General features: G+C 38.6%; 1 long non-coding RNA gene across 1 annotated transcript in view; it reads right to left on the reverse strand.

The window, feature by feature from the left end:
* Window positions 1-1606: 1606 nt before the first annotated feature.
* Window positions 1607-16409, reverse strand: part of LOC140848201 (uncharacterized) — a 63965-nt gene continuing 49162 nt past the window's right edge. The window contains exon 3 of the long non-coding RNA XR_012128762.1: window positions 1607-1865. This is a non-coding gene — a long non-coding RNA (uncharacterized lncRNA). The remainder of the gene's footprint in view (window positions 1866-16409) is intronic.

Genomic DNA, 16409 nt, shown 5'->3' on the forward strand with positions numbered 1-16409 from the left:
ATTAAAGAGAACACACACACCACATTGAATATCTCCCAAATTTGAGCGTTTTTTTCCAGCCTTTGAGCTGCACTGCATTAATTCAGTGGCCCACTAGATGTCAATGTTTCCATGAGAATGAATAAGGCATTCTGTTGTCATTCTTGAAGCAAAGGATTTAATTGATTGCTATAAAAAGTTAGATGAAATAAAATGTCTCCTTGCTCTTCAGACGAAGATAAGCTAATAACTTTGGACAAAATTTCACTCCTCTGTATTCACCAAATGTCCAATTACATATCCTCTCTGCCTGGACCTTCAAAACAATATAAAACTGAATGAAGGCAATGAAAGAAGTCACAGGAGGATTTCTGCAGAGCACCATCCAGTTCAGAAAGAAAGCAATTCCGTGCATGCCTCCAAGACTTGTAAACGCAGTGCCTTAGTAAGTAATGTTTTTTCTGTAGCTCCCTCTATGTTTTCATTCTTTTAGCTTTGAGACATTTAAAAAATCTCCTCATGAAGACAATGTGCCAGCCATCTTCAAGTAGGCTTGCTGAATTGGGACAAAGATGATCCTATTTGAATCATAAATCTGCTTGGAATAAGTCTGTGTTTTCAGATGTTCTGTTTTCACTATTTGAGCACACATTTTAGGTGATGGGCCTCAACCATTAGACACAGATACTTAGGAGAGCCACAAAAAATCATCTAAAGCAGCAAGAAAACATGATAGATAGGAGGTTGGGAAATTACATAACCAAGTATCTGAAGGAGTAAGGAGGATGTGGAAAGTGTTAATTCAGGGAAGTACTAGCACAAGGGCCTCCTTCTATCCCTGCCTTTGTGGTTTTATTCAGTACAAGTTTTTTTGTTTTCTCTCCAGGAGCAGAGAGCAAAGCAAATGACTTTATAGCATTCTGTTGTCTGTACACTGAAACTTCCCCAGTGTCAAATATCACCTGGTATTTAAAGTCTGTTGTGTATATTAAAGAATCAGACCTAGGAAGGTTGTCAAATATCTGCTTGAGTTAAAACAGAAAAATTGATTAGGGTGGAAGTGCTTTGCTAATCAAAACAGTAGGAAAAATGTGTTCCAGGAAGTCAGCCCTCTCGGTATTTTCAGGGCTGACAACCATGAAAAGCAGGTGGCCTCAGAGGCTGTGCTGGACACTGGTTCAGAAACATAACAAAAGGTTAACAGTGACATTTGCTGTCAGCCATGTGGTATTAGAGTTCCAAGGAATATGCTAGTTTCAGGAACTCTCTGAAGTCATATTTCCTTTGTGCTTTTTCTGAAAGTTAATGTAATCGGGGGGTTAAAATGGTTCAAAGGAAGGGGCCATTCTATTCCCTTGGAAGATTCACATGGGAACTTCCACAGAATTCAGCCCTTTATTCTGCCTTTTACAGTTTTCTCTTACAGTATGTTGAAAGTAAAAGTAGTTATTTTTGAATGACAGTTTATTATTCTCAATAAGACAGTATTTCAGTTTAGTAGTCAAAACATTTTTTTAATATAATTCTTTATTTTAAAAGCAAAACAGATACATTATTTATATAAACTGAGGGTTGCAGATGTAAAAATATCCAGGCTGATATTTACGGTTGAGGCTTATGGCTACCAGGGCAAGACTATTGCCAAATATTGCCCTCTTTCCCCTCGAAGCTTGTCCCTGATATGCACAGTGACTCCATTAGAGATTCACAAAAGAAATACCTTTGCCATAGGAAGAGAAACCCCTTCATCACATCACCCTCATTAACGTCTTAGTGCGAACTCCTTCACTTGCTCTTTAAATGTCACCAGAGAGAAGACAAAGGCAACTGTGTAGACTTCTTCCCAGATGAGGTGGATCAAGTAGATCAGGTTGGATGATGAGGGCCTGGGGAAACAAGTATCCAAAAATTAAGAGGGACACCTGAAGAGTTAATGATAAAGTCTCAGAAGAACATTTTGTATCTCCTCTTCAATTTTGCATAGGAAGAATGTTAGAACAGGGCATTGGCCCCTGAAAATTATGTAACTGGTCTTATCTGAGAAGGGCCATTTTCTAGTGGGAAAAGTAGAGTAACAAGAGGTACCTAATGGAGTTCTTGGTATGAGGATACACGGAGTTTAGTAAATCATTTGTCCTCTGGGCCTCCATGCTAGGGGTGCCGGTTAACAGCTCTCTCTCTTTTTCCCAGCTGTGCAGCCCATTTATAGGTACAGGTGATCATAGACTTAGAGGAAGACATATGGTTTTCAAGAATTACTTTACCAGATATGTACTGTTAACCTTGAGAATTTACTATAACTTCTCTAAACCTCGATTTTTCTCCTTAAAGTGGGAAAAAACACCATAATCTACCCAAACAAGTGACTGGGTGATTTTAAGTTTAAAATGACAACTACATATAAATGGGTTTGTGAACTGTGAGGTGCTTTACACAATCTGTTGAGTGTAATTATTTATATAAATAGTATAATTATGTCCTTTCAAAGTCCTTGGGTCATGAAAACTCATGTAGTGACAGGTAAAAATACATCTGGTATGAACTAGGTTAGAAAGCAAGGAAATGTGTCTAACAAGATTAGAAAGAAGTTACTCCTCTGGAAAAGGAAAGAAATAAAAAAAAATGCTGTGGGATTTTATTGGGCTTCTGACAACGGCACACACTTTACAATGTGGTATTAACAGATTTTGGGGGATGGAGTGAGATTGCCAGAGTTGTGACAATATCCTTCTGGTGTTTTCTTTGGAAATGAAAGAGATAAGGCAATTTTTTTTTTAAAGTGTAGCCTAAGTGCTGACTTTGTTTGTGACCCTTTCAAAACATTTGTGATCATTCATACTGATGGTCTTTCTGATGAGACTAAATCTTATGAGTTATTTTTATTAAGATCTTACAAGGTTGCCAGATAACTATTTGTGGTGGAAAACAGCCAAGGAGCAGGGCCCAGAGTGGTACACAGTGTGGACTGTCAATCCAGCTTGCCAGTTATCATCTTTCCTAATCATTCCAACCATCCCCTTTCAAAACTTGGAACATATATAAAATACAAATGTTTTATGTCTGTGTCATGTACATATCTGTAAATTGTCTCTTGTTAAATTATCATCTCTTGCTAGATACAATATATATCTTTTATGACATGTGAGACCGCTTGTAGGTTCTAATGTAAATTTAGGCATATAGGTCTTGCTCTGATATGTATCCTTTCAGCTGCAGGGAAAAGAAGCTGGGTTCTAGATACAACTGACCTCTTTACTTGATGTATGAATTTTATAATTAACTATCATTATAAAATTTGATCATTATCCTCTCATGAAGATCCCAAACTTGGGAGGAAACTTTGATTATATATTCACATTAATTTCATTCATGAAACACTGTTGAGCACATATTGCATGCCAGGCTCTGTGCAGGTGCTGGGCTTACCTGATGAATGTGACAAGAATTCTGTCCTAGAGCAGCAGTAGAATAAGGATTTCAGAACAAGAGAAACTCAGAGAAAGAGAATTTCAACTGGATGGGGTCGTAGGAAGGGAGCCCCAGCTGCTGAGCTTTAGAATTCATATGTATTTGTGCCTCACTTGTTTCTTTTATCTGGACCCTTTTTTAAAGAAGACATCCCAGAAGTTTCCTTTTTTCCTCACACTTGATTTTCCCATGGCATTATCAACGGCAGTTTGCTTGAGATTATTGTATATCTTAAGTGTCTCCTTACCCTCAAGCATGGCTTTCCCAAAGACTTCCCAAAGTGATAGGGTGCAGAAGGGAACATTCTTTGGCCAGCAAGCAGGGCAGCACTAGGAAACGGCATTCTCTCACCAGAGAATGCACAGGGGGATTAAGGGCTTGGGGATTTGGTAAAGGTGATAAAAGAGAAGATTGAGAATAGGTCAAAGCACTGAAGGTACGCAAGTTCCCGATACCAGGATACAGGTAATTCAGGTGTGGTAAAGCAGGAGTTAGAGGCGAAGGAAGGGTGCCAGTCAGTAATGTAGATCCTAGCCACTAGAGGTTCCATGGATACTGTAGAAAAGTGAATAGCTTTTCATCACCTTTCTCCACTTAAACTTTCCTCAAATTCTCTAGGTTCCTCTGTGAACAATAGCTGAATATAATTCTTGGCTAAGAGTCATATCTGAAAGTAAAGCATTAAGGGACTGGTATTTAACTTAAAAATCTTCAGGGATGGTGTCTCAATATAAGGAACTGAAACAACTCATCTGGAAGGCTCTGATTACTGGTTATTTAGGGAGGGGAATGGAGCTGTGTTGTTAACACGACCTTCAAACAGTCCAAAATGATGGCAGACACAGTAGTAGAAGTGTTCCTCCTGTATTTGCACATGTGGTCGGACTGGTTGGTTGTTCCAGACTCTAAGCCCATTCTGTCGGCCCTCCATCTGATGGCTGTGGCCCTGGGTGGGCGCTGGTTAGCACACTAACTGCACCATTAATTCCAGATTAGGCTACTTTAGATAGGTTGACAGATGACACATTGATAGACAGATATCCTCGATGACAAATGAAAGGGGGAACATCTGGGATTTCTGTGTGGCGAATGAGACATCTGTAAAGAGAGGTTAGGGTAGGACGACTAATCTCACCTAAGGAAGAAACTCCTTGTGAACAGATAAACTAATGTAGAAACAAATATATTACAGTATCCTTTAAAACAGGAAATCACATGTCTCTCCAAGAAAATAATGTATACTTAGATTTTAATCCTTAATGGATGCTATTTCATTTTAATGCTTTCATATATGTCTGATTGTTTTCCTTAGGATAAATTTCTAGAAAGAAAATTTTTCTGTTAAAAGATATGCAGATGTTAATTGATTCAGTATATTTTGCAGTCTTCACGCCAGACATATTTTAAAACATTTAACTTTTTGAATAATTAATGTTTTAAGAATTTGTACTTCCACCAACAGAGTATGAAAGCTCCTGTTTCTTCACATCTTGGACATTAGGTATTATTTTTGTTTCCTCTACTCTAATAGTAGGTACATAGTGTACTTCCTTATCATTATAATTTTTGGTTTTTTGATTATTAGGAGCCCTGACCATTTAAAATGCTTACTGGCCATTTTTTATTTCTTCTTTACTGGTTACTTCTTGTGGATAAAATTGTAAAATTTCCAGACTCTCTCGCCTGGCTTTAGTGCATTTCCATGCAATAAGTGTTTCCAAAGGGTGGAGAGAAGTAGTCCATCTCCATATTAACAAGGGCTAGCAGGGCTTATCTGGACCTGAGAGGTTAGGTGGGGGACTCTTCTTCTGCAGCTGTGTCAGGAGAGACATGGGGGAGCAGAGGTGGACTGCTTGTAAGAAATAAAAGGGTTTCTCCCACTTCATTTCTCCTTTTGATCATTTCTGTTTCAAAGGTATTTTGACCTGGGATTTTCCCCCCACAGTTACACTTTTTCATGTCCCAAGGCTGTTCTGGGGAGATACTTTTATTCTCTTTTTCATATTTACGCGAAGAACTATTAATATATTCATATCATATATGTTGAAAATACTTTTCCAAGTTTATTTTTGCATTTGACTATTTCCTTTGTTGTTTTATAGATGTGCTAATTTTTAGGTTATTGAATTTCAGTCTTTTGGTATCATGCCTAGAAAGACTTTCTCCACCTTGATGTCATTTAAAATAAAGCTATTTTCTCCTACTATCAGTATAGCTTATTTTTTTGTAAATAATTCTTTAATCTTGATGAAATACATGATAAAAATTAGGAATGTATTTCCTCCAAATAGTTAGCCAGTTTTCCCAATACCACTTATCAGGGGACCTCTTTTATCATGTTCCAAATTTTTCTACATGCTTCTGTTTTTGACTTGTCTGTTCTTACCCTTAGCACCACATTACCCAAATATAATAGTTCTTAAACTACACTAATATATGATAGATATTGTTCCCACCTTAACACCCACTTTTATGTGTTTCTACTGTACTTTTAATTTATTCAATTATAGGAAGAAACTAAAATGTCAAAAAACAACAACAAAAAGGCCTTAGTGTTAAAGAATTATCTCTTGTAGAAGGAGAAGCAGGAGTATTAAAGATTTTTTTGGATGATCCCAAAGAGGATAAAGATTGTCTAGCAGAGGAATCTGATTCTGATTCAACTTCAGATTCTCTAGACTCTGTTGATCCAGTTAATCCTGTAACAACTGCTGTTTCAACAGATTTGGAAAGCAATTTGATAGCCTTCAGAAAGGTGCCTTGTAATACTGAGGACCAAAATAGCTACAGGCTGACAGACATTCAATTAAAATAGGTAACATTCATACAAATAATGCATATTTGGGCATAAGGTACTCAAACCATGTATTTCACAACCAATCAATCGTAACGAGCTATTTCTGTCTAAAGACACACAGTGACCATGTGGTACTTAATATATAAGGAGGCCCAGGCGTGCACTTGGGATTCACCATTGTTATTCTTGCTATTTGTTCAGAGTGAATCTAGTGGCACAAGTAGGAAAAAAGATTTTAAAACAAATTTTGGAGACACAGGCTCTACCAGGAGCTTCAGGAACTAAATTACACCCCCCTAATCACCAAAGGGGGAACAGCCGGGGCTTGGGGAGGCCTTGTGGGGGTGATATTTATTGCTTGCACCTTTTCATAACCTTATCATTTAACAAAACTCCCAATATAAGTATTACAATTTTAATTTTAAAATGCTAATCTTAGGGCTTTTCAATATAAAAAGAATCAATAAGATTGATTTTTCCAGCACCACTCTTTTCACTACCTCAGATTAATACATTTAATCTAACTTTATACAGAAGCTGAAATCCCTATTAGGGTCATGCTAACTGGGTATTCAGCCTCTCTTTGGATATTTCCAGAGTCAGGAAGCTCGCACTTTGCTAAGGCAGCCCACTGTGCTCTTTATTTTATTAGATCAAAATATCTTTTGCTGTAACTTCGGTGGTTCTGTCCTCTGGAACCCCACAACATACATCTGTCGTCTGCTTGACCAGTCAGCTCTTTAAGTGTTTGAAGAGAGTGAGCACCCACAGGATCTCCAAGCTGACCATTCTTAGTCCTGCAATAGCAGCTGCTATGATGCTCTTCTCAGCACTTTCCAAGTTCCCTCTCTGATTGATCAGAATCTAGGGCTGCAAATCAAATGCAAATTCTGAGTCAGATTCGATCAACATAGACTATAGTGAGATCAATCATTGGAAAAATCAGATGCATTTCTCTTTGTATTCCCCAGTGTCTAGCCCAGGGCTAGGGGCTTATTAAATATTTGAAAGCATAAATGAATGAATGAAACACTTGGGTCCTATTCATGACCACTTAACAATTTTACAAAATACGTTGTTTTCTTATCAGAATGAAATTCTTTTTCACATATGCATGCTGTATTCCTTGAAGTGTGGGAGAAATCATATTAGGGCAGGTAAATAAAGTTTAGCCTGCTTAAATTTTGCTTAGGTAGCTTCAATTGCTATACAAATTCTCTTTTATTTTTTATTTTGTTTGTAGTTCTAGGCCCCAGAGCAGAGGCATAGCTTGTAGCAGCTCTGTGTATCTCATGAAGGAACATTGCATGTGGAATGTGGAAAGTTACTACTATGTCCCAGTGGACAGACATTGGTTTTTTAATGTGCTGGTGCTTTGTTTAATGACCTGGCAGTTTCCTTCTGAGCTGCAGGTTGCTTTTCTTACTGTTTCTGCCATCGCCAGAGGCATTTCTGTTGAACCTGGCATCTGCTAGTGCACGTTCTCCAAAACTGAAAGTTAATTTAGGCTTTGTAGTGTATGAAGGCCTATTAGCTCTTTCCACTTCTGATTTCATTTTGGTCCCAAATTGTCACTATAATGAGGCCATTATTTTACTCCCCCTATCCAAAAAAGATTTATTTTTCCTAGTAAATTTTTTCTCCCTGGAAACTTACCTTGTACAGCAGTGCTTGAATTTTATTAGGGATGCTTTCTGTTAATACTCCAGGACTTCTCCAGTTCTCTTCTACCTTTGTCCCATCTTCCTGCATCAACTTCTAGGTCTAATTTTTGTATAAACTTTCTTTTGCCCATAAGTGAGAACAGAATCTCTACCTCACACTGTCTTATAACTGGCCAAAGATCATATTGTAGGAGGTATATACATTATATACATATTCTAGGGTGGGATAGGACTCTTCCTTAGGAAGTGAAGAATAATTAGCTGTGATAATAAAGAACAAGTCATGACGGTCTCAAAATATCTATATGAAGAAGTTCAGGGGTGATAATGTGGCTAAAAGATTGCAGAAAGAGTATGGCTGGGGGTGGGGGTGTTGTATTGAAGCTGTGTTTGCATACAGAGCAAATTTTCTCCTTCGATTGTATCTTTATTGAGGAAAGGAAGTGATAAAGATTACTGTGGCAACTAAAGCCCCCTTAGCTAGCCCTCTGCACCACCACTCCTGTGCTTTCATTCCAGATATTAAATGGTCTGGCCGAGAGCCTGCTTTGAGAACTCGGCATCTCCCTTTCATTTATTCTTCTCCAGTATCCATTTCCCCTTGTTGTATGACAAGGCTGGGATGGACAAAGGAAGCTTAACATTGAACGTGAGAACTTGGGAATCTAGTTTCCACCTTGGATCTAGATTTGCAAGAGTCAGCCTGCCTACCCCGGTTCCGCGGTCCAGCCCTCACCCTCGTGCCCCCTCGGACATGCCACTGCCAGGAAGTGTGGTGAGAGGGAAGTTGCCTTGGCTCGAGAGCTGATGCCCATGTTGGGATTCTGACTGTAGCATCTATGAGAAATCTGGGAAAGCATTCAGTGAGTCTCAGGGAACTTCATCTGAAACAGGGTTACAGGAAACAAGGATAAAAAAGAAAAACTAACTTTTATTTATTGGTAGTTAAGAAGATTGCACCAGATAGCACGTGCTGAAGTTCTCTTTGTATTAGAAACTGTTGAACAAACACTATTTCTCCTTTTCCTCCAAGGGAACAATGAAAATAATCTGACAATCCGAGAAACAAATAGTTTTCTCTTTTTTCTGGTTGTATTTAAATCATTTCCATTCAGTACATTCTTCAGTGTGACTGACACAGCTAATGGAAAGGTGGTGTGTAGAGAGGGATCTAGACTTATGGATAGTGGTTCCTTAACATTAACTTGCATAATGGACTGTGCTTGTCCTGTGGTCAAAATTCAAGAAGAACATTTCATAGTAGTACAAATAACAATCTGTAAGAAAACTGCATTTAGAAAATGAATCCTGTGCTAGAGTTTTATATGGTGTTTATGCATGTGTACATTGTGCCCATTCAAGGGGCAATCATTTCTTTCCTTCTGTCCAAATGATGTGTGTATGTTTGCTTCTCTCTACATGAAAGACCTGCTGCCCTCCTACTTCACAGTAGGTGTGCGCATATATAGTGATACATGAGTACACATGATACCACAGTGACACTGCAGGCTGGAATAGGTCACTACTCTAAAGAGGGGCAGGGCCTTGGCAAGATGATGTGTCCTTAAGTCTGAATACCTGGCTTCCAATCCTATCTCCACCACTAATGTGCTATCGACATGAAGTTTTATATAAACTTTCTTTTTGTATAAACTGAATCACTCTCTTGAGTTCATTTTCTTGGCCATAATGTAAGAGATTTTTAATTTTTTAAATATCTACCTCATAGGGTTTGGGACAGATTTCACATAATGTATGTGAAAGACATTTGTAAATAAAAGTGCTATATGTGTGCTAGTTTTATTAATTAAGGTGGGTGGGTTCTCTGGGTGATGAGCCAGAATTGCTCTCCCAAAAGCAGAGGCCATGAGGACACCATCAAGGAATCGGAAATGATGCCCAGAGAGTACCTGTCCTAGAAGCCAGTGTGAGAGTAGCACCTCCCCGCTGAGGAGTTCCTCCTGCATGGACTTCCACACTTCCACAGTAAATAGTGACATAGCGGAGTGACAGCAGGAACACTATCAGGAGCAGTAAACTTACAAAACACACAAGGTTATGCATCAGTATCTTATCACACAGCGGGAAATAAAGGAACAAAAACCACACTGTATTAAATTTTAACATCTTTTAATTGAACTATAATACATTTGTGTGTGTGTGTGTGTGTGTGTGTGATCAGCTGAAGTCTTTTAGAATTTCAATGACCCCTAAAAGGAGACAGTCACATACAATTATATGAAAAGTGAGTCTTCAAGTAGGGGGAAAAACATCATTCTGATGTTTTCTTTTTATTTATGTAAATATGATTATTCTACAGAAGAAGCACTTTAGATCTTTTCAGGATAGGTCTTTGCCAGATTCTGTATAAAAAAGTAGATTAGTAAATGTAAACTCCATATGATATCGATAATATTAATCACAGATGGCATTTACTGGAGTATGTGTGGGGAGAAAGTAATTTTTACATATGCATTAAATGGTTTTAAAATAAATAAATATGCATTTGGATGAATTCACTTTTTCTTTCAAGTAAAGGTTTATTAGATTGAGAAAGATTTGCATCTATTAGATTTGAGTAAGATTTGCATGATTTTTTTCCACATACAAAGTTGAGTGTTTTGCTCAAAATGTGTGAAAGAACACTGAGTTCTCTTCACGATTCTGTGCAGGTGGCCATGAAGCATGGATACAATCAGGGGTGCAAGGTAGCTTCACTGATATGTAAGGTCCAGGTCAAGGTCAGAGAAGCACCGAATGAACAGATGGTTGTGAGGAGACGGGCAAAGCTGTGGTTGTATTCAAGAGGGCATGTCACACACGAGAGAGATGAGTCTGTGGGCTCCAGTGGCACAACAGCAAACATACTGCTGAGAGCACCTTTAATAATTCTGCCAAATGGTCCCTAGTCAGTTGTTTTTACAGAATTGTGTGTAACATCAGTGATGTTTACTCAGGGGCATCTTATATTTCAGCTAAATGAGGGTCAGGTCTAGGAGAGGAGCTATAACAGCATGAGGGCCTCTGGGGAAAAATATGTACAAAATGGGAAAGGATGGCACAAAGGAGAAAGGGAAGAATGTGAGATGATTTTTTCCTGAGTCAACAGTTACCTTTTCTTCTCTTTATGCCTTTCTTTCCCATTTTGCATGCACTTGCTAGAAGACCACATTATAATATTGCAGATCATGACTAAAGGTGCTCTGGGGCCATAGAGCATAAGCACTAAGGATGGATAGGTTCTGACTCTCCATAATATGCAGCAGTAGGATTTGCACCACCTCACATTGGCATTACTGTTATACAGTAAATACATGGATCTGTAAATTAGGATTTTATTAGAGCATAAATATGCCCTGGGAGAAAGTCATATTCTCTTAAATGAGGCAGTTTTGGTCTGGGTGCTATTTGTGGCATACTAAGTACAGAATCAGAGAAGTTACACCAATCTTCCAAAAGTAACAGTTTTTAGAGTATACAAAATGTTGATAGGTAAATGACAGCTTCTTTATCCATCAGTATTTTTGTAAAGATCAACTTCTAGTACATACAAAAAAGCCCCATATGTAGTAAATACAGTGTGATACATTATTCTTGTAGGTGAGTTAGAATTGCCATGTGACTCCACCTCACTAAATTAGAGTCTCAAAGTGGTAAGGCACCTCCTCTAATCTGATCATTTCCACATTGTAGTTTACCAAAGCACCCTTTAAAACAGCAAGATAAGATCTGATGTGTCTCATCCAGTTTCCTCAAAGCATTAAATATTTTATGTCTAAATACAAAATACTCTCCTATGTTCCCCTGGGTTTGCCTTTCAATCTTCATACTATTTATGTATTCAGATACTTTGATGCAGTCAGATATAAGACTGATACAAGGTAGAGTTAAATACAATTTCTCTCTATTCCACACAAACCGGTAGATGTTGTAGCACTTAGCCAAGTGTGTTGAAATTCTAGGTCATGTTCCTTTCATTAAATAGCCATGGCTCACTAGCACGCCTTCTATTTTAAGGTGGGGCTAGAAACATGTAATGATCTTTGTCTTGCTAGTCTGGCATGGCTGGTGGGATGCGTGGTGATGCTGTGGACTACAACCACGAATGTCTGGCATGTGATATTGTCATCAGGCATGTGGAACAGGTGGGCATGAAGAAAACATAAGTAACTTATCCAATTTTGGTTGAATATTTGCTGTATGTAAGGCACTGTCCTACCCACAGCAGATCTTTCTGCCACCCACACAAATCTCAAGATTTTGTGTATGAGAAATATGAGGCTTGTTTAAATGATTGTTACCATGGCCAAGTTGCAATGTAGGTGCAGAACACAAATTCTGATTATAGACCCCTGTCTTTAACCATCATCTGTTTTAACTTTTTGCCTCTGGCCTTTAGAAATTTGAAAGTCTGATCCATTTGTCTAATACTCTGGCTAAGCATCTCTTCTCCATGTGTCATCTAGTCCCTTAGACACAGAAAATAAAGAAAAGTGTTAATAAACTAGCTATCTACTATTTCCTGGTGTAAAGAGCCCAGTAGAGCATTAACCACAAACAAAATAAAACAAAAATGAACACAACAAGAAAAACAGGCTGGAAATTTTAGCCGTGAACTATTATGGAACTATTGATCAAAGCAAATACACTCTGTGCTTTAATGTGTTTTGTTTTAGCCTGAAGGTTCTTCTTCCAAGAGAAGTTTCATGAAGATAAGTACAGATAAGCAATTTTAAACAAATGGAACAATAAAGCATAAGGTTTTCTAGGCAGAAAGTATATTTCCTAAATAGAAAATAACTGCTTCATGTTTAATACATGAAATTCAGTTTGGATCCTCATGAATTATATCCAACATAATTTGTAATTAAGATGCTTGAAAATAATTAATTTAAATAACTCTTCAATATGAATATAATGTTTAATATATAATAAATATAGTGTTTCATGTATCATATAATGTAATATAATACAGTGTTTAAAATCATGGCCTCTGGGGTCAGGCAACTTGGATTTAAATCCCAGATTTGCTACTATTTGTCTTGCCGTGGGCAATTCACTTAACCTGCTGCGTAAGTCTTTGTTTCTTCCTTTATAAGATATAAATAATAATAAATATAATTCAAAAGTTTACAGGAATAAATCAAAGAATGTTTGCAAAGTTCTAAGTTCAACTCCTGCATTATAATAAGCAATCAGTAAATAATGGCCATTATTATGAAGGTCTGTGGTGCTTGGGAGATATCTAGAGTGATGATATTGAGTATCATTGTCACATAGGTATTAATTGCCATGAGTTTGGCTTTATTTCTGTAGGGATTGTGCATAAAGTAAAAAAGAATGGGATGAAAAGAACTATTTAGGGTGGGAGAATGAGGAGCATACAGCCCATGGGGAAAACTAAGTGGTGACTGGAGAAATAGAAAGAAAATCGGAAGCTTAGGAAGGAGGAGTGTTTCAGGATTTTCCAGAGGAAAAAAACCAATAGGATATATAGATTTATGTAGAGAGATTTTTTATAGAAACTTGCTCACAGCATTCTGGAGGCCAAGAAGTCCACCATCTGCCTTCCGCCACCTGGAAAACCAGAAAAGCTGGTGGTGTCATTTAGTCTGAGTTCAAAGACCTGAGGATCAGGGGAGTCAACTATGTAAGTCCAGTTTCAAAGGCCTGAGAATTTGGGGGCTGATGGGGTGAATACCGGCTTGAGTCTGTAGGCTTGAGAAGCAGGAATGCCAGTGTCTAAGTGCAAGAGAAGGATGTCCCAAGTCGTGCAAAAAGGACAAATTAGCCCTTCCTCTGCCTTTTTGTTCTATTCAGACCCTCTGTGGATTGGAAGATGCCTGCCCACATTGATGAGGGTGAATTTCTTTACTCAGTCCTCTGATTCAAATGCTAATCTTTTCTGGAAACACCTTCACAGACACAGTCAGAAATAATGTTTTACCAGGTATCCCATAGCTCAGTGAAATTGACACATAAAATTCACCAGCATGCGTAAAACCCTGGTCAGTTTGGCACCCATACACATCTCTTCAAACCATACTTAATCTCCAAATAAGGACAATAACAGGGTTATAATTCCACCTAATGTGATACAACTATCCTGCGTACAACTGAAACTGCACTGATCCCGTCTCCAGAAGAGGTTAAGTCCCTGAGTGGTTTACTCTTCTGATATCCCATAACTTAAACACTACAATGTAAAATTAATAATACCAAAATACTGGTAGAAAGTCAATACATCTTATGTTACATGATAAGGGAATAAGAGAGGGAAGAAAATAAAGACTGCTTAATATATGCATATATACACACAAACATCTTCCCAAGATAATGAAGAGTAAGTACTTGTGACAATTGTAGTCCTCATTGCTGTAGCTGGTCACACGGTCTCAGCTGCTTTTGTAACTACCTTCTACTACCCACTCCATATTCCTTTTGCCTTCATCAGGCTTCTCAGCTGGTCACAATTCTTCACCTGGCAGGGTGATCCGCATCGTCACTCCTGCAGGGTCTGGGCCGTTAAGTCCTGTCTGGACTGGGTTGTTGCAGTTTCCGTTGATCTTAATCACAGAGCATGGTGACACTAAAAGACTCCTTGAGAGATCTCCTTTATTCCAGATGTACTCTTCCTTCCCTCTGTTATGGAGTAGTGGTCCAGTTTCCCTTTGGAAGTTGGAATCAGTCACCCAAACTGCAGTGTTAACTCCCTTCTTTGTCTTTAAATCCCTTGCCTTTGCTTTCCTTCTTCGAATCCCTCACTGTATGTTTAAGTGCGCATGCCCACTTTGCCCATTGATTCAGAGGCACAAGGAGCCACTCTTAATTTCCAATTCAATGGCATTATTGTTGTGTCACCTGGGGGAAGCATTCCTTCCTCTGACTTAAAATCTCTAAGCCAGCAACATAGAATGTTACAAAGAATGGGAAGCAGAAAGTTTGCTAGGGGTAATAGTGAGTGGTGCCATTCCCATTTCCACTTGATTTCTGGACCCCTGGATCTTGGCTATTGACAAAACAGCACCATATACTGGATGCTAATTCAAATCACATACATCCTTCTGGAGAACTTCATCCTAGCCCCAACCTTGACGCAATTCCCCAAGGAATTGCCACCTAGCTAGCACTGTACTTTAGTCTTCAAAAGGCCATTTCAAAACTCTGTCAGGCCAGCTGCTTAGGATGGTGGAGACCCTAATAAGAGCACAGGCCCATTGCCACACTTCTTTGCTGTGGAGTGAGTTCTTTGATCAGAAGCAATGCTGAATGGAATAGTTATAGGAAAATAAGATTGACAGCAACAAAGGAAGTCCAGTAGTTTAGCAAGGTAAGGAAAAAAAATGTCCTTTGACTTTGGCATTTATGTATGTATGGGAAACTTCCAAATTTTATTCTCTGGTGGTCAGAAGCCCTATTCCAAGTGTGAATGACAAGTGAAGTTGTGTCATTTATGCAATAATAGGTTGGCAGCTAAAGGAATTGAAGGTAAGGATTTTTTTGTTGTTGTTACTGTTAGTTAATTTTATTCTTAAGGTAGGAAAAAGTGCATGTTCTAAATGCAAAGGGCTAGTATAAAAGAGCGGTTTAAAATAAAAAGGAGAAACAGAGTTGTAATCCCTTGAGGGGAATGACAGGCTGGGATGCAGGGCCCTGTTTCATTCATGCATTCTGTCTTGTCCCTGGGTTTCAGCCCTGGGCAAGTTCACTGTGGATTCAGTGAGATTGAGGAAATGACAGGAGAATGTTCTTGGGGTGAAAGAGTTATACCCAACTTTATTTCCACTGTGGCAGGTCAGTCACCAGAATCCCATCAACTCAGAGTGAGTTTGCATGCAGCAAACTGGTCTCTACCTCTGGGCCTCTCTGCCTGCACAGCCATCCAGTCTTTGTCCTCGGTGCTGCCACCATTCCAGCCTCTGCTCTCCTACAGCTGTGCACCGGCGCAGTAGCCCAGAGCACTGGGCGGAGCTCTTTCTGTAGAGTCAATAACAATGTATTGCCTACATATGTGTAGTGAGCTAGCCGACCAAGGCCAGGTGAGAATCCTGGCCACAGAAACCTTCAGTTTATACACACATTCCCTTTTTGCTATTCTATCACTACAAGCATTTACTTCATATCAGGCAATCCAGATGTATGTGCTTCTTTTCTTCATGGAGTTTTTACTTTACAGTTTGGATTTTATTCCAGGTCCAATGAGAGAAGTCACTAAAGGATTTTAAGCAGAGAAACTATATGGTTTATTGCACACCATCATTGTAGCAATGGATTATTAATACACAAGGAATACAGTAACACATTAAAATACACCACCAGGAAGCAATCAGAAAACAAAATGTTTCTGGGTGAAGCTCATTGTCTAGTACGGAGAGAACCTGAATTCTTTGCACTAGTTCTTCTGTCTGCCTGGCACCTTCTTTCTTTCAATATTTGGAAGTCTGGATCCTTCTTGTGACTCATTTAGCATCTTAAACTTCTCTCTCAGAGAAGCCTTCTTT

This window comes from Manis javanica, chromosome 3 (assembly GCF_040802235.1).
Source record: "Manis javanica isolate MJ-LG chromosome 3, MJ_LKY, whole genome shotgun sequence".
In the NCBI taxonomy this organism is placed as follows: domain Eukaryota; kingdom Metazoa; phylum Chordata; class Mammalia; order Pholidota; family Manidae; genus Manis; species Manis javanica.